Source organism: Symphodus melops (genome assembly GCF_947650265.1).
Source record: "Symphodus melops genome assembly, chromosome: 2".
NCBI classification, from domain to species: domain Eukaryota; kingdom Metazoa; phylum Chordata; class Actinopteri; order Labriformes; family Labridae; genus Symphodus; species Symphodus melops.
This window is the reverse complement of record NC_136692.1, coordinates 8526257-8545961: the sequence shown is the minus strand read 5'-3', so window position 1 is coordinate 8545961 and position 19705 is coordinate 8526257. Positions and strand designations below refer to the sequence as shown.

Here is a 19705-nt window from a genome sequence, read left to right as displayed (position 1 = left end):
TATACTCATTTAAGTCTTTGCTCTTCACTGTACAAGCTACACATTCAACATGTTGCGGGTCCAATTTCTGTCAGCATAGTGAACAGCTTGATAAAAAAGAGCTCTGCGCAATAACATAAGGAGTATTGCTCACATTTCGCTGAATATAGCAACTGTTTGATTATTCCTTCAGACATCTGTGTAAACATTTTGAATTATAAGAGTTGTTGGACATCTGGTTTGCATATGAGCTGAAGGATTTGACCCCACTGGAGCAAGTTTAGGTAGAAGTCAAGGATGGATTGAAAAAAACTGCTCATATCACAGCCGATGTGAACAGACGTAGTGATTTTTGCATGTGTTGCTGCTGCTGTTCAATTGCTAGTAGAGCCCACTATGACAAATGTTCATACTACAAAGTCTCTTGTGATTTATGTCACACACTCATATGTGTACACAATGCACCTCACATGGTGCCTCCTCTCTCTCTTTCATTCTATCAGTCTGAACATATGAGGCAAGTGTCACGAAGAAATATAAGGTCCCCCTGTCTACAGTCATTTTAATAATCCACCACACTTACAGTAGAGTCAGATTATTGCAACACTTCTTGAAGTGCTTTGAACTTGTTTCCTTTCTGTCACATGAGCAAACTTAAGCAAAATGTTGGATCTATATTCTTGATAGCACATCCACATTCAGGAAGGGGACTATTTAAACGCATCAAAGTGCAAGCTCTGACGAAAAAAAAGGATAGGAACACAAAGCTCGGTCATGTTCAATTTCCTTTTAGTCATTTGACAGACATTTTTTTGTGTTTTTTTGAAGTTGCTGTTTTCTTCAACGCCAACATAAGATTGATAGCCCTCTTGTGCTCTGTAAATATAAAGTTGCTCCTGGAAGTCACTGCTCCCTGCCAAAGCTCTAAAACAACAACTTTTGTTTCTTTTAATTAAATTTTTTTTTTACTCGAAAAGCTTTTAGAGAACAGATTTTCCGTATGTTTCCAGTCTTAGTTTTGGCCTGATCATATTACAACATATAACTCTATGCTGTGGTCCACTCTTCTGGCCACAATGCAACCAATTGGCACGTGTGAAATTTTGAGCAACTTCTGTATAGCAGACTTAGACTTCAGATATGTAACCCTTTGAGAGTGGTATCTGTACCCTGGATAACACTTCACATCAAGTCATTTCTAAATGTCCGTTCTTTACAAATTCTGAACATTTCCGTCAGGTACTGAAATCCTCCTGAGTGGCATGTTCACACATGCACCTCACAGCGGTTGACTATCCCTGTTGGACAGGAGGAGTACATCTCAATACAAACCTCTACTGCTCACTCCTGGGAATTCTCCAAATTATTTTCTATTGCATTCTCATATCAGCTCATTCTGACTTCCCAAGAAAATGTACAAGGGGGATGGCAGAAAAAAATGTGAGTAAAGATAGAGTGAATAATTCAGCTGTTTGTGGTCACACATGAATCTCACTCAAAAAGGAATTTTTTTGAAAGTTTGAAATCAAAATAAGTGATTAGAAATGTTTCCCAGAAAGTCAAACAATTCCTTGAATAATTTCAGCTAATGTAAAGTTTGAGGATATAGCGCTGTTCTCGATAATGTCCTTGTATAAAACCTTGGATCAATATGTGTCATATATGGGGCTTTCATTTTTTCTGAATTGAGTTCAGGCGTTCTTCGGCGTTGGTCAATTCCTGAATACATGTCCAGGTTATTTTAGCAGAATGAAGTTCTTCGCTCATGTTTATATTTCTATTGTTAAATAAATGACCAAAATGGTTGCGTGTTGAGTGACTGAGCATTACTCAACTTCAGGTCTAGTTTTGTGTCAGTTAGAGCTGTGCTGTTTCCTGTTGATGCTCAATGTGGCCAAATCACTTCGTACAATACGTGAGGTAATGCTGTTTGCATTATATGACAGCCTGCAGCCAAAAAAGTCTGTTTTTCTTCCTTTTACCTTACTTTCCAATCCTTTCATGGTTGACTTATAATAGGGCAGCCCTCTGAAGGTAAAACCTACTGATAAATGGATTTCCAGTCACATGATAATATCCTTATTTTAAAGGATGCATTGTATCAGTTATGTTTCATTATTTATCAATCGTCTGTCTGGTTTTCACATTGCACTGATGTGTTCAGATCATTTCCGTGATTAATGTCTGCGCATGGAAATGATAAACAGTATCCTGATTTTTTTTTAATATTAATAGGTTTCAGCAGAAACACAGAGGACAAACATTTCTGTTTGTAATTTATTCCTTAGAGAGGGGCCTCTTCCCCCTGCATAAGCAGAAGTGCCCTGTACAGTTTTAGGTTGTCCTTTATGTGTAATGCAAGACAGATGTGGCCAATCTTTGGAGAGTCCCACGAGCACAAGGACTGTCTCATTTTCTTCTTTAATTGTATCTGGACATCTATTCAAAGACTATTGTGTATTTGTTTTTTAAGTAAAATAAGACGGTGAAAAAGCAAGAATAGGAAGAATGCAAAAAAACACTCATGAGTATTAGGATTAGAAGGCTGTGGCTTGTGAAATGTTTGAGTGTGTAATTATTTCTACTCTGAGAACGTGTACAACAGGTTTGGGATTGTGAGGCCTTAACATACAATATTCAGGGTTATATGAGCTTATATGTGATCAAGGAGAGAAAATCTCATTTCAGTTTTGTTTTCATACTTAGTGTAATTTAAATACGTCTATGGAGAGCCATGGGTAGATTAATGACTGCTGCGATATGGAAAACTGACAACTGAAGCTTGAGTTTTCATTTTTCTCTGTACATCTCTTTCCTTTAAGGGTGATGCATTCATTTCTTTACAAAAACAACCTAACTAGAGTTCAATGACTATTACAAAGTCAGCTTTTCCGTCTAGAAACAAAAACTCTACTCTGTTGTTTTTGAAGATGACTGTTGTACAGATATCCACACAGCTTTTGTTGTATGGGACTCACCCCACCTCTGTACTTTTCTAAAACAACCTGTTTGTCAGGTATTCTGGGAAAACTGGAAACACAACACATCATGCAAACATGAGCTAAGGCATATTTTCTGACTTCGGTCTTTTCGATCTGTATTTGGTTCTTATTTATTTCATGAAAGACGGCACAATGGTATATTCATTGATGCTATTTTTTTTATATGAAGGTATTCAAAAGATATGTTGGCTAAAATCTAAACTACACTATCCACATTATCATAGCTATTGACCAATGTCCTCCCCTTAAAACAATGAAACCATTTCATTGAAACAGTGCCTTAGCTCTGAGCCAATAATACATGTCTGTGTAGACTTCGTCAGAAGAGGTCAATACTGATGGTAGATAGGTGTTGAACTTTAGCCCAGATCTGACTCCACAACCTGTTAGTCTTGGATTGTCGTGTTTCATCAGCACTGCCAGAGAAGAAACACTGCCTGCCTAAAAAGCACCCTGAGCAAAGCTTACACAGAGAGTCTAAACCCTTTTTTGTGCCTTCTAGCTGCATCACATGGACGCTCTAATGAGAAAGAGGCTTCTAAACTAACAAACCCACTAACCTGCCCCCCCAACCCCTCACAATGTTGCCCTCTTCCTTCTTAACTGGCTGTCCCTGTTCCCCCCCCCCCCCCCCCCCAAAAAAAAAAACCCTTTGTCTGTTCAGCAGTCAATATATCTGACTAACTTGATAAACTGTGCGCACAGCAAAGTTAATTTCTTTCAGAGTGCATGGTAGCCATGGCGACCATCTTATGAGTGCTCTAAAGCCCATCTGGTCTAAACATTACCCCGGCACGGCTGACTGCAGAATAGGCTGCTTTGCAGTGGTGTGCACATGTGCTTTACACATTGATCCAACCAGGAAATCAATAGTGCCACATATTCAGAAACCTACATTTGCACTTGTGCTTATCAACACTGACAAAGAAACTTCAGTAGCCAACACTGAGTCTATGCAGTCTGATGGTACTATGAGCCTTTTGTGTTCGACCACATTCATTTCTAAATTGAGTTTCACATTTTAAATGTGCTCCATGTTATTCTGGGTTGCAGCATTTCTTTTTTTAATAACCTTAACAGGAAATATAAAGTATAATCACTTTCGGTTACTACACAGTGAATTAGTATTTATATTTAATTGTTCTTTCTCATGTACTTTCCCATCCACTACAATCTGGCAGGAAAACTCCACAGCAGTGAGCGAATTCTTCAATTCACCTCCAGCTTGAAAGTCTTGGCATATGGTTTGCTCAGGGGCAGATTTATTTAGCAAATATTTTCTCCCTGTTTGGAAGCTGGTTTGAATTTGGTTCATTCAAACAAACAGAAACCAGAGGTGAACAGTAAACAGCACAGGGAAACATTATTATAGTCGGGACATTAAAACATGGCATACAACATGGCAGTCAAGGAATTTTAAAAAGACTACCCGGTAGGATTTCAGTTTGAGAAAGACTGAGCTTGAGATAATAGTTTATCTTTAACAACATTTAAAGGTAGTCATTACACATGAAGCTATGAATATATTATGTAGCAGCAGCAGGTCCTGGAATGACTTTTCAGGGGAAAAAACATGTGGTCTGTGCTCTTTTGTCTTCTGAAAAGTGAATGCAAGGATATTCCTTCCCCCGATGGGTTCTAAGCAGCACAACCTAAGCCACTGTTGCTAAGCTGCCGCTTTCCCTCCACTGAGTAGTAGGCACGCGACTCACAATGAATGGAAATTACAAATCCTTCTGAGTGATGGAAATTTTCTGTGATTCATGACTACAGTGTAAGGATTTATAAACCCTTCACTCCATTTTGAACACCCCATTTCTCATTTCATCAGGTAGTCTGGGATTTAATACGATTTTAGCGGTCTTCCACATTTGCAATAGACTGTTGCTTTGGTTGGACACATATTATGACAAGTATTACTGTGCTTTCATACTGAATATGTTTTTTCACGGAGGAGACTAGATCCTAGAACTTTGAGCTACCACCAGAGTTACCCAATGTTAAACACATATAAAGTCTAAAACATGGTTTGATTGTCTCCGAGCATTGCGTCTTGAAAAGACACCAGCTGCTGCTCTCGTACATTCCACTTATGAAACATTATATCGAACCTGAGCCACTCGAAGCCCTCAGAAGTAGTTAGTGATGTCATTCAAAGCCTTCACGAAGGCTACGCTTCTAAATGACATTCATGACCAGCTGTCTGTCTTTGTGGTCCGTGTGTAGACAACAGGGGGCCATGGGGCCTAACCCTTTTCAATGACAGCTCCTAGCAGACAAGACATGCATAACTGCCAGCCATTTCAGACGAGGGCCATCACTTTAGTTGTTAAGGTCTCTGTGCGCCCCGTTGAGATTGTGCTATCAGGACAGAGCTTTGTAAATCCCAAAACAGGAACTTCAGCTATGGAAATACTAAAATCAACCAATTTTAAAAGAAGACGTATTTTGACAAGCAATAGAAAGCCAATGTTCTTTGTTCTGAAGGCTTTTTATCTACAAATGAACCTCTTCGAATAAGACCTGTGACAAAGCCTTCTTATTGTCAAGATTTGGATTTAACCAGAACTGACTGACGCTACACATTATGACAGGGGACTCTTACTGAGGGCAAGATCCTGGCATGAGGTTAGGTCACACTTCAAGATTTCTGATGCATATTGACAGCCTGTTTGCAGATTTTCTACTTCTTCACACATTGCAATGCTTAAGTGAAAACAAAACAAAAAAGCCACATCTTGGCTGTTAATGGAAAACTTCCAGTATGAACCTTGCAAATATAGCAATCTTCCCTCATGACCTTAAGTTGGATCTGAGATACTGTTTATTGATAATGTGACTTGACGGAGAAGTTTAATCTCCTGCTCTGGTACGGCCTTCATCTGTGCAGGAGCTGTGCGATAACACATTGACATCAGCATAAGACAAAGTCTGCTCTCAGTCTCGCCACGTTCACGAGCCGCGGACACTGCCGCGACTGTGCCCGTGTTCTTTTTAATCTTAACTGCTAATGGCTGAATCGGCAAGAAACGCCATTCACCAAGATTGTCCAAGCGTAGGAAAAAGGCGCCCGGGCGAGAGGCGGGAAGAGATGCTACTCGCTTTGGGGCAGTTACATAACATCTCACTTGCCTCCCTCGCTGCGGAATGCCAGGATAGTGTTTGTAAACAGAGCGGCCATGTGCATGCGCTCACGTGGAGGAAGCTTTTTCGTCTCTGCCCTCGCTGTCTCACCCCTGAGGTAAACCCTGACATCGATACATGCTCACAGGGCCAGCAACACTCCCCGCAGCCCGTGCCACTCCACCAGAGCGTTATCACCATCACTCCAGAATTACACCTCTGCCCGGATAACAGCGCTCGGCCTCGTAGTAAAAGAAGGTCTTCATTTGGGATTCACACTTTATCTGATGCAGCAGTCACTGGTAATACATTTGCATCTCAGACGCGTAAAAAAAAACATTATCGTTACACACTTACAGTGGAGACCAAAGAAGCACTCCTGTCTGCAATTTCATCAATGATCTCTTCAATTATGTTGAGCCTTCATGGAAATGAAACACAAGACTCTTGTTGGGGATTGGGAATGGATCTTATTTAGCGACCATAGAGACATATTGTCGTTAGGCTTTGATTAATAGACATAGCTACGATTCATTTTTAAATAAGATGGGAAAAAATGTCTACTTTCATATATAATATATTATTTTGCACACTTGGTCCATGCATAGAGAAGAGATTCACAATTTGAAAGAGCTTTTGGTGTACTTTTTAATTCTCAGAGCAGATCAGTACTGAAAGCATTGATAAACTGTAAGTGGATGGACAAAAGTGATGCAAATATATTCTAAAAGAAATGGTTTAATCTGTCAAGACTGCACTACCACATAGCGCTCAGATTCCATTGCAGCTTATTGTGCTTTGCTGCTTCTCTCACACTCCAAAGACAAACAACCCCCAATAGCAGACATGAGGGAAATCAATACTGCAGAAATCAATACAGCTTTGAGTATCTCGCCATTTTGTCTCAGGAAAGCAGGCAAGCTTTGACCAGCCAGCAGTCAGGTATAGTGCAATCTAAAATGTCTAACCTACCACTGGGCCTGTTTCTCTGTGTCATTGGTGCAACAGCCCCTGGCTGGAAATATGATGCGGGGGCTGGACAGAGCAGGGTCAAAGGTGAGGGCTTGGGTTAGGGCTTGGGTATTGTAAGTGGACAGCATTGTTGTGGGACTCTTTGGCAACTGGACATTCTTCCCAAAGGTGATATTGTCTTTGCTCTGGGAGTGATATAAAGGGGACTTACAGCCATGACGAAAGGACCAATCCAATCACACGGCTTTATCTGTAGGTGTGGATGGAGGAGAGCAAACTATGTGCATGTGATTGATCTATCTTTGCCCTTCCCCCACTCAGCCCCCTATAGACCCATTTATGCTCTGGTTCCTTTGCAGCTGCTGGTGTAAGAGCAGCCCTGCAGAGCCTCCAGAAAAAAAGTGTCTGTATTTGTATATTTATTTAATATGGATTTATTGTGCAAGTCAGTATTAGCATTGTGTAAGTCCTGCGTACAGTACAACTGAAAACAAATGAAAAAGACATTTGCCAAATCACGGTTGAGAAAAAAAACAAAACATTAAAAATAGGAATTCATAAAAATAAAAAATAAATAAAAAAAACAATGAGCTGCGTCCCAAGCTGTGCAAACTAGTAAGTGTACGAAACATTTAAATAAAGAAAGAAAATGGATCACAATTTAAAAAGTGAAAAATGCCTGGTTCTTTGCTAGTTTTAGCTAAAGCTACTTTTGTCTATAAGCTTATAGGTTCCTTAAATTAAACAACAAAATAAACCCACATGACATTTTCTTCTTTCTTGCATGAGAAGTCATTGTGTGGAAAAAACAAATAAGATAAGGGGGCAATGGGTTAATGACACATACCCACACAAGCATCACCTGATCTCATGCAGTCACAACATATTTTATAGTGTCGACAAAAGGGTTCTCCATGCTGGCCATATCAAAACACAGCCATGCCATTGCGTCACAGGGGTTCACAGACAGTGTAGGTTTGAAAACTTAGCTGCCAGCTCACTGGGACTAAACAGACAAACACACGTAGTATTATTATTATGTAGTAATGTTTGTTTTATTTATTTTATTAACCTTTATTAACCCAGGAACAATCCCATTGAGATTCAGAATCTCGTTTGTGCTATCTATAAGCTGAAAAGCATCTTCGGGATATTAAGTAATGCAGAGCTTTTTTGTCATCACATAAAAGCTGAGCTATTGTCATCTGGGGGTCAGGTCGATAAAGTCATGGATGTGTTTGGGGAGAGAGTTCCAATAGGGAGGGAGCAGCAGTGGAAAAGGCTCTATGGCCCAAAAGGTTAGTGATTATCATACACCTGATTGGCAGGCCTTTACTTTGCTTTTCACCTGAGGCCATTCTGTGCTGACAATTATGGCTGTACTCAATGGAATACACAAGCCCAATCCACAAACCTGAGAGAGATCTATTATTTCCTAATGGGTCATTCAGATGTTAATCAAAGAGTAACACCCAGACTAACAAACAATTAGCTCTTGCCTAATTGAGATTAAGCCTAATATAACAACTCAGACATTTAAATAATGCTTTTATTAATTCATCTTGTGTTACAGTGTAAGAAAATCTTTATACAAACACAAAGCCCTCAAAACATGTAGGGCTATGCAGCTCATGATCTTACTGTTGTGTAGTTCATGTATCTATGTGCACAAGTCTTCGGTCACACACACCATGCTGTTACTTAACTTTGACATGTTTTACAATCACTCATGTTGTGCTCATGAGTACCATTTTGAAGAACAACTCTCTGTACTATTCCATTTTAGCTAAATGTATATTCAGTATCAATGCTGAACTTCATTTTAAAACTGAACTATTTGTACTCTTACACTAACAGAAGACTTCTTTCTTCACATCTGCAGTCCACACACAGACACACATTCCTCAAGTTTGTCAATAATCAATTTGTCAATAGCTCTTAAAAGTCAGGTTAGTGTGACCTTAACCTGCTTAAAAGTAAATTAAACTTCTTAACAAACAGATGTTGCTTATCTTTGGTAAAAATCACGTTTAGTCCCTGAATTAAAAAAAGAGGTAAAACCTGCTCTAGAATTGCCAGCCTTGTCACCCGAGTTAATGGTGCAGTAGGATAGAGTTTCATTTCCTTTAGAGCTTTCTGACCTTGTCCGCCTTCACTACACTCTGCCACTACAACAATTCTCCTCTCTTTTGCTTCTCCTTGGGGTTTGCCTTTGTGTCTGCTTGTCATTCAGTGGTGAAAGCAATGAAAGCTGATTAACAGAGATACACAAAGCCAGGAGCTCTTTTAGCTCCACTGCTGTGCACAGCCTATGCATGTCCAGGTTAGACTTTTTACTCTCCAACACAGTCTTCCCACACAGTAAAGCTCAACAAACGCATACACAGCCATGGATTTTAAAATTAGAGGCTAATGAGGTAAAACTGCCTTACAAAATTAATTGTTTTGTAATAGTGATTAATTATACCTTAATGTAAAAAATATGTAAATGTATTCCCTCTCTTAATACCAAGACACTTATTAAAAAAGGCCAATAAAACACAGATTTGATGTTATTTCTATTAAAAATTACAGGTGTAAATGTCAAGGAAAGGCAGAGAGCTTTGAAGAGGCATTTAAAGAAAAACTCAACAAGCAGTCTAAGTACTCCATTATCTGTTCTGCATTCAAAAACAGTTAGAATGTTGAGTGAACACAGGACACAGAAAGTGTCTGTGAGTATCAGCAGGCAAATAAAAAGAAAGAAAATCGTCAGCCATGTTGGAGTAGCTTTATCTAATATCCCCTCCTTATTATGTTGGCTCTTGCTTTGACGGTGGGGGACATTTAGCCATTCCTCGCCTGATAGAAAACAGAAAACACCCCAAAACACATCCGTGGCTAAAAGAGACAAGGCTAAGCAGAGTATTCAAACACTTTGAAAGATCTCACCTCCTGTTTACGTCCCTCCACTTTGTAGAAATTCCAATAAACCGTCTGGATCTTCTCTTTAACAAATCCTAAAGGGCAGCCATCTTGCCTCCTTCTGTTCTTCTATGAAACAGACTATCCTCCACATCAATATTCATGGAAACCAGTCTGACGTCAGCTCTCATCATCAGGAGAAGCCCGGGTGTCGCTGTTTGGCGGCCTGAGAAGCACACATATGTGGCTCTGGTTGTTTCACAGGTCCAGAGTAGACAAGATGTGGCTTCAGGTCAGAGGGGGGAAAGCCTTCGCTTTGCTGGCAAACTCAAATGATCACAAAATCACTTTCCTGCCGGGTCCTTCCCACACAAAGAAAGAGGTTTTCTTTTCCTCCTCTGCTCCCTCCTCTTTTTTTTTTTTTCTTCGCTCAGCCGCACACAATACTGAACACTATGATGGCTGCCCTGAAGCACTGGAGTGGATTTAGTGAGCAGGACAGGACTCCACCCCCACCCCCCCTCCAGTGCACTTTATGTTGAATATTGCGCTGCTCTCAACTGCCTGACTGAGGCAGGGGAAAAGATGCCTCCACCCCCCTCTCCTTTTTTTTCTCAGACAGGAAGCCAAGTGACTCAGGGTTTTTCCCTCCCTTCACACACCAATCTCGACTTCCTCCTTTCATTTTCTTTCTTCCTCTGTCACTGGTTGCAGAAGTTCCCCTCTTGTGTAATAGCCATCGTTTTTTAAGCACATTACGGCAACAATTGGAGGTGGGCAGGTTGGAGTCAAACCAGTTCAGCAGTGTTCTCATTTTCCAGCCGCTGTGTCTTATTTTGGCATGCCTCGTCTGGCTGGCTGGCTCATTTTTAGAGTGGAGTGTAAGACAACTCTGCAGCCTGCATACAGGCAACATAACTCGGCTTCATGTGGTTGCCAAGACCAACCTCCTGTTGACACTTGCCACGTGGGTCTGAGAGAAATAGAGGAAGCAGTGTGAGAGACAAAAACAGGGCTGAGGGTGGTTTAAAAGACAGATTCACCCATGGAAGTTTGCCATAATAAAACAAGTAAAGGTGTGTTATAATACAAACAGCACTTAAACAAACAGGCACCGTTGTGTTGTTTTTGCAAAGTATGCCAGAATGAGTCTGTTATTGAATCTTTGATTTAGAAAAAAGTTCCATAGATGGAATAGAATAGATCAAACTGGTGAAAATCATCTTTTCATCCCCATGCTGAACAGCCAATGACCCCTCCATTCACTGAACTATACTTTTTCTTTTCTATCAGGTTACAGCGGTCTTAAAATAATCTGCCTTTAGCTGCAGTTGAGGCTTAAACAGCGACCCCACCTCTTTCATAGCAAGGCCCCTGCTTTGCTGCAGTGACATTTGTTGACTCAATAGTTTCAGGCTGAGAGCAGAAAAGGAGATTTGTTTTTACACAGATTGGGGGAGGGGAAGTGGCTGCAGAGAGGAAGGAGGAGACACTCTTAACTGCAACACACAGACCCTGTAAACACAAAGTGGAGCCTTTTTACTCACAGGCTGTTTTTGTCCTCACATAACTAAGCTGTTATTCAACTGGACGTTACACTGTTAAAATCTAAACCTTGAAATCATGTTATTCAGTTTTATTCACGTTTTATTTAAAATTCCCCCCTATGGAGGATCAATAAAGTTTATCTTTATCTTCATCTTTATCTTTAAGCTGTCTATTAGCTACTTATTGGGACATTTCAATGGTCAGCCTTTAGCAGTGCACTTATGTGGAGTGTCTGACTCAGATTTTTATCATGGACACTGTTGAGATGAAGTAATTCTCTAAAATCCTGATTTTCATCTTTCAGCCTAAAATGCACCCAAGCAGAAAAATGTATTAAAAAAAAATAATTGTATGTTGGACTTGTAAAACTTTACCTTACTTTGGTCGTTAATAAAACGCAGATGCAGGATATCGACTCAGATTTGCATTGTTTTTTAGGGCAAAAAGAAAAACTTCAACCTCTTGTCTGCTTTATTTCTTAGAGATAAGATGTTGACTGGATATTTCTGGAGTTTCAAGGGGACAGTGGTAATTTTATGTAACTCTGTTGAAATAGTCCCTACAATTGGACCAAAGCAGTTGTCAGTCAAATTTCCTGAGCCAATTGGAAGCAGTCCTCAGGTGAACTAATCACCTAATTAAATTTAATCACCAGCAAAAAGCCAGAAGGTAGCAGGACACAATCATCTGTGAAACTGTCAGTGTGAACTTCTCAAAGTAAAAAACTCTGGACACGAAGCTATACCTGCTTTTGGTAAAGTTTCTTGAGATAACACTTGTTATGAATTGACTCTATACAAATAAAGGCTGATTGAGTGAGTGAGTTAAAGCTCCCCGTCAACCAGCATTAATGCAAAGTCAAGCTCACGTCTGCAAGCGGTCCTGCAGTCCATCAACAGAGAGTTCGAGCACTTGAGGAGCTGATGGGCTGCTGCTGCTGCTGCTGCTGCTGCTGCTGTGGATAATATTGTTTCAAGACTTTGAACACTGGTGAGAAATCCAAAAATTTCATGAAATGAGAACGTTGATTAAATTGCTTAAGTTCTAGGTTGTGTATGCTCATAAATGTACTACCTGTTTGTTTACAAAGGTCTGGAGGTATTTCTGGACAATCTAAGGATGGTGAGCTGATGGAGCAACATCAAAGACCACTGACAAACCCGGTTATTTGGGAATCTTTCCCAGAATTAGTCTGTGGAAACGCCACAAACGCCGTACAGAGACAAACCGAACCGAACCGCTCGGTGGACACGGGAATAAAGACATTGAATTTTGAATTGAAGGCCTGTTTTATTTTATTTTGTGATTCCTTCAAGCAATTTTTTTGTTAGTAAAAAATTGTAAAAATTGAAGTACTATACAACCGATACCCACCATTCTGTCTCTTGGGTTTTCATTAATCTCCACCAGCTCCAAGAGTTGAACTCGACTTAAGCCCTGTGTTACAGTTTTCTTTTTTTTGACACCTTATAATTTTACATCCATATTTTATATAAACTTTTTTTTTTTATCCTGAGTGTTACATTTACGACTTATTTGCACTTATTTGGGAGTTGTGCTGAGCAAACCTGAGAGCCCCAGAGGACTTATGAAAATCTAAGAAGTCAAGAAATGAGAGGACACTTTTCTTTCCTCATCAACTGACACCAAGGTGTCCTGAGCAGGGCGGTAAACCGTCCACTGCAGCCATGAAGTTTCCCAGTGCTCCGGGCCGCATGGTTATCAGAGGTTGTTTGGTCTGGTCAGCTTCCTGGCTGTGCTGCTTCAGGTCGCTGCTGTAAACAAGACACAGCACTCAGTAAACCAGTCTGTTTGAATAGCATTTTAAATACACACTAACGTTTCTTGTAGCTGTTTTCCATTTCCTAGTTTTATTTTTTTAAGTACAGGTAACTTTTCCATAGCACCATGTTTCTATATTGTTTGTCTATTTTTGATGTAGAGCTTGATCTGCCATCACTTCACTCCAGAAGTGCAGTAAATGCATTTATCGGTGCTTATCTTGCTACTTAAACTGCCTGCACTTTTTTTAACTGTATGCATTGCAGGCAGGAAGGCAGGAGAGTCACTTGCTGGGCTGTTTCCCCCTTTAAAGCTACTGTAACTCGTAAATCTGAGATTATCTCGTCATTCCTCTCACCTTGTTACATTTCAAAGGCCTGGCGGCATGTGTCGTCACCTCATCTGTAAACACAGAGCTGTGGCCTGACGCTGACCCTGGGTCACCAAGATTTAGGCCCACTTGTCACTTGACTGATTTCACACCTGAAGATGATGATGAGGATTAGTGAAGAATTGTACTGGTCCCAGTGCTCTTAAGGTTTTATGATAAACAAATTAAAGACAAGAGCTTGCTGGTCCTTCCAGGTCAGAGATGTGTGTGTCACTATAACTCATGAGGTAGTTTCCAAATCCACTCCCTAAGCAGATGTTTTCGAGCTCAGACTGTGGCTTTAAAGTATGGGTTGATATTATCAAGCTGGGTGGTGCAACCACAGTGAATTGAGTCATTTGTTTCTGCATATCATTTGCCTTGTGGCAAACTTTAACTGACAAAAGTCAGGTAGCCTCTTGGACTGATAAGGCCGACTTGTATTTCCCGCAAAAACAGCAACAGCAGGTTGCACGTTGATGTAGCTCATATTAGACACTTAAAGAAAGCAACATATTTTAAAAAGTGTGCAAAATGTTAAAAAAACAAAAAACTAATACGAAAATGGGAAAACCTATAAAAGAAGTGTGTTTTCATCCTTAGGTGTCACATACATCTTTGAATTTGAATCTTGGAAAAAGCATGCTTTTCACACTTTTTCTTTAAATGACAGTCTCAAGTTCAGGTCATATCCACACAAACAGATGGTATTCATAATCCACACACACCATGCCACAGTGTTTAACCAGCATTAACATTTTAGTTTTAATGTTTAAAATTAACATTTAAAAATGTATATCTTTCAATTATTTGAGAGAAAACATTGTGTCTCTACGTTAAGTTGGGGCAGGATTATATTTTTAAAAAAGAAAAAAAGTTTTTACAAATTACCCCCATGAAAAAATACATTGACTTTATATATTACAGATAAAATACTCATACTAATATTACAGATAAAAAAAGTTTTTTCTTAGATATCTGACACAAACAAAGTTTATTTTCTCAGTTTAGTGTGAATTATTTACCCCTAAATAATGTAGTGACTGCAAATCATTGCAGGCTGGTTTGTGTTAAAAACACTGATTTACAGCAGTCTTTCTTTACATTGTTCTCAACGGGGAGTAAAGGGTGACATATGAGGCACCATAGAGCTACCGAGGCTCGTGGTGAAGCTGAGAAAACCGGCACTTCCCACAAACAGCCATGGGTATTAACACACATCTCACCTGGGGCAATCTAAACAAAAAAGTCTTTATGTAGGGTAATAACAAGGTACCCTCTGTTTGGGCCAATACACAAGTGTCTGACAGCAAGATGGCCCCCCTTACAAGATTTCACCCAGTGCTGCCCCTCCTCCTGCAGTTATCTTAAAAGACAAGGGAGAGTCGTTAGTGTGGCCCTCACGTAGCCTAATTGTTTAAGCCTCTGCGGGGGGTCTGGGGCAGGATGGTGGAGATAGAGAAGAATGACAGAGTTATTAAGGAACAATTTTCTTTATGATTATTTAACTTTAAAAGGCACTTTTTTTTCTTTCTTTTTTTTTTTTTTTGCTTTTTAACCTTTATTGAAATTTTCCCCTGGTAGTACCTTTTCCTACCTCACAATTCGTCTGTGTGTGTGTGTGTGTGTGTGTGTGTGTGTGTGTGTGTGTGTGTGTGTGTGTGTGTGTGTGTGTGTGTGTGTGTGTGTGTGTGTGTGTGTGTGTGTGTGTGTGTGTGTGTGTGTGTGTGTGTGTGTGTGTGTGTGTGTGTGTGTGTGTGTGTGTGTGAGTGTGTGTGAGTGAGTGTGTGTGAGTGTGTGTGAGTGTGTGTGAGATCTCACAATTGACAGAGCTGCTCTCCGGGCACAGCAGGGTTGGATAGGACCAATCATTGCCTGCTGCTGTTCCTGTGACAACCAACTGCTTGTGATGTGTTTAAGAGCTGGTTCCCGCAATCAGGCTGCAGGTGCTTCTATCCTCCCCTCCATCACTGCCCCTAGCTGAAGCCTCTTCGGAGAGCAGGGATGCCCTTTTTGTATCAAACAGCAGCTGTTTGATACAAGCCTCTCAAGCATTTCTCCAGCTCCCAGGCCCAGTGAGGAATCGCCGCCTGGTCCTACACATGTTTGTAGTTAGGGTGCAGATCAAAGCTACTTCATTCCAGCTCTTCTTAAACCAAGGAAAGAAAGTAAAAACTCTCATAGCACATGTATGACTTTTATTTAATACAGTCAAATGATTGAGTTATTTGGAAAATAATCAAAATTCCGGACTGTCCTTTGTTACTACCTGTGTCAGTCTGCACTGAAGCCCCACGAGTTGCTGTCTATCCTTCCTCATGTTTGGCATGGAGCATTTGATGACCCCTGCTGGTGAAGCCCTATAGGACCTAATAAATGATTCTGTCGTCATGTACATTTAACTTAAAATATCTGATAAAATGTATACAATATTAATGCGTCCTTGATTTTGTGGCAATTATTAAAGTAACTTTCAAACAAAAATGTTCGAGATAGTATCTGCTTATTTTGGTTGCATTAAATGTATTTATTTTTATGTAATTCTAAATTAAGAGAATTTTTAATGAATCCAACTCAATAGAATTAGCCAGTTTTTATTTGACGAGCTCTTCCTGTTATTTTGTGCCTTTTTTCTGCTTTTGAATTCAGCAGCTATCATCTGGTCACAAGATAAGTAAGTAAAGTGCAAATAATTTAACTCGACAATTTCATTTGGTTGACAAAGGTAAGGAGAGTTATTTTATACTGTAATGTTAATGACAACCTGTGGGTGTTTGTTACACGTAATATTTACAGTCTATGATTCTACATTACAAAACGAAATTAGAAGGCAAAGTAATCCAGAGACACAGTAGCGGCAGAAAAGTAAATTATGCATGTTATGTTAATGTAGACTGTAGTGTGATGGTATTACGCCACAATATCAGAAAGGTATCAACACAAAACAATAAGCTTTATTTTGAAAGTTACAATGTAAGCAATTGCTTTTAATCTACGGCCAGTTTTCAACACTAAAATACTGTTTTGATCTAAAACAACTGTAGTTAGCAAACTTCAATTCTCGTTGACTCGAAACTTGTTAACACAGTAATTTATCACAATGAGGTCAAGGCAGAGGGAGGGAAAACAAAACAGCTACGCTTCATAAATGTGTGTTTTACACAGAGCTTCTTTTCCGTAATCATCCAAAATCCAATGCAAAAATCCCACTGGCGAATTCTCGTAGGAACCACCGGTGTAGTTACATCTGAGTTGGCCTACAAAAATACGTCTATTCCAGTCTATGGTGAGTGAGTCAGGTAGTTGGTTGTTCTTTGATTGATTCACCAGATTGAATAAAGAGTGAAAACTACAAGACAAAAGATAATGCACAGATAACTGTCATATAAGGTTGATAGGGGTGGGACTTAATTAAAAAAAAAAGCTAATTAACTAATGAACTTGGGCCTTTCTAATAAATTAATTGAAATGAATCATATTTTAAGTCAGGAGAGGTCACGGCGACCTCACCCTCCCCCGCCCACCAGGAGGCGTGATGCGGGGTCAGGAGAGGTCGCGCAAAAAAAAATGTCTGTGTACACATACAAATGTTCTTTTTTTTTTTTTTAATTTTAATTCAAACAATTACAATTTCCCTCAAACATGTCTGCATTACTAACTATGTCACAATAGTGACACAGGAGAATGTATACAAATACACTGAATTCAAATTTTAACTATGTTAAAATCTCTCGCATCCCTCCCTGCTCTCTGACGGTGGGAGTAGGAGGCAGACGGGACTCAAGTGAGGTTGTGTGAAAAATGTATATATGTGTACGTATAGGGTACATATATATATTTGTTTTCTTTTTTAAATCAAACACAAAACCTTGACACTTCTATTTTAATAACGGCGTCTCAATAGTGCATAGGAGAATGTATACAAATGCACTTTATTTAAGTTTTAACTATGTTTTGCCAGATTGCTGTTGTCAACAAGTGTCATCCTTGTCCTCTCAACGTGTAGTTAGACCACATTGGCTGTTGTATCTTAACATTTCTTGTTGATTTGGTTCAAAGGTTTTCCAAGAAGACAGATGTCATCATCCAGAAGAAGTTTACCTGCAGTCAACATGTCTCCATTCTAGAAATCTCCTGACTCTGAATGGGACTTCATACAGGTCAGTCTGCTGTCTTTCATTTCTTTCTCCATGTGTTGTTTCGATTGTCTAACTTTGCTACATTAAGTCACACGAGAATTGGTATTATTATCTTCATAGGCATTGCTTTTGAGTATATATTGTTTATTTCTGATTGATTATGAATATAGTTTGACAGAGCGACACTGGAATGAGGCTGCAGAGAGGAACAGTGACAAGCCATACGACAGTCATCTCTCCTCTCCACACACCCAGACTCTAGCAGTTCACACAGGAGCTAAGAACTAAAACAGAGTTCTTCCTTTTTCCTGAAGTCAAACACATGACAATCATGTCCCAGGACTCCTGTCTTTGTACTGTAGTAATGCTGCATGGCATCAATATGAAAGCTGAACTTAGTATTGAAAAACATTATGTACACTCTTTTATCTTGGTGTCTCATTCTCATTCAAAAAAGGAAAGCAGACAGCCATAACAGATGGCTGACGTCACTCAGGCTCTATCCATACATATTCACAGTCTATGGTTGTGGCCCGGCACCTCGCTATGAAACTCGTCATCTCCATGGCTGTTCATCAGGAGTCAGATTTCGACTGTAACTTTGATAAAATTCCCTTCGTGATGTGATCATTATCAATTAACATTTGGTGTTTGTAATGTAAACATAGACCAAAAGGCTCCTTGATCACTAAACACCTTAACAACTTATTTTGTGTCTGCTTTCGCACCAAGGTGCTGTAGAGAACCTCCTCTAGCTATTCCTGGGTCTAGGAACCAAAGTAGACGAGTTAATAGTTCTTGAGGTGCAGAATCCATAAAAAAGGGAAAGGTTCCAACAGTTCCTAGAACCATGAAAAAGTTCCTGTGGTGTGAAAAGATCTAACGAGTAAGCTCATTAGATCTATTCTGAAATATTAAATGACAAAGATAAGGCCATGTAAGTGTCTAGAGATGACATTTGGATGGCGCTATACAAACGATTGATTGCTTGATCTTTATTAGTGTGTCCGACATCATGAAGTGAAAAATCGAATGCGTAGTTGTCATTCCCACATTGGCATTTTCACATGTTGTCGACTTTTGCTCAGAGTCTATACTGTACTTCTATAGGTAGGATGGTAAACAATTCACCCGCACAGGATTGTTGCTCAACTGTTTGTCAGGTTGGAATGATGCACAACCAGCCTGTTGAGCTGCCTGCAGCTGTGGATCACAAACAACCACACAGCTGCCCAGCAGAAGCAGCAGCTGCCACCGCCACCTCCTCCTATCCTCCTTATCTTTGCATTGGCAGCTGAGACGCTCCTTCCAGATAGCACAGACATGAAATCATCCCTTCACCTGCTCGGGGCTCGGTTCAGGATGACAAGCACATAGAGCAACAGCCGCCCCCGGCCATGTTGTCTATCACCAGACAAACCTCCCCTTCCTCTGAACTGCTGAACCATAAAACACTTAAAGCTGACAGGAAATAAAAACAGATAAGACGAAGGAAAGGCAGGATTTTACTCCCAAAACAGTGTGTTTGGATTGTTTGAGATTAGACTGAGATTAAGGCAACCAGAGCAGGATTCATCCAGACGGGGAGAAGCAGTCTGGCATTAAGGTAATTAAGGTGATGTTTTGCAGCAGTGAAGACGTGCTTGTGACTCAGAGTGTGTCGCGTAACAGCTGTGGCGTGACACATAAGCCCCCCCGCCGCAGCCCGTCGCTGATTGTGGCGAGTCCTTGGCTGTGACCTTGCTCTCCCTCTGCCCACGCTGTTGTGCGCAGGGGATGGTTGACGATCAATTTCAGCAGTGCGTGCACTGCGGAGGAAGGCAGCATATGGTTAGACATGATTTACGCACTAACACGAGCTTGCCTTGATACCCCAATCCCCCCCC

At 40.2% G+C, this 19705-nt stretch overlaps 2 protein-coding genes across 2 annotated transcripts in view; one reads left to right on the top strand and one right to left on the bottom strand.

Moving 5' to 3' along the window:
- Nucleotides 1–11399, bottom strand: part of tet2 (tet methylcytosine dioxygenase 2) — a 28768-nt gene extending 17369 nt beyond the window's left edge. Inside the window, exon 1 of the mRNA XM_079337164.1 lies at nt 10008–11399. The gene's annotated coding sequence lies outside the window, so the exon portion shown is untranslated. The remainder of the gene's footprint in view (nt 1–10007) is intronic.
- Nucleotides 11400–17405: 6006 nt separating this feature from the next.
- Nucleotides 17406–19705, top strand: part of cxxc4 (CXXC finger 4) — a 43675-nt gene continuing 41375 nt past the window's right edge. Inside the window, exons 1-2 of the mRNA XM_079337173.1 lie at nt 17406–17469; nt 17740–17840. The gene's annotated coding sequence lies outside the window, so the exon portion shown is untranslated. The remainder of the gene's footprint in view (nt 17470–17739; nt 17841–19705) is intronic.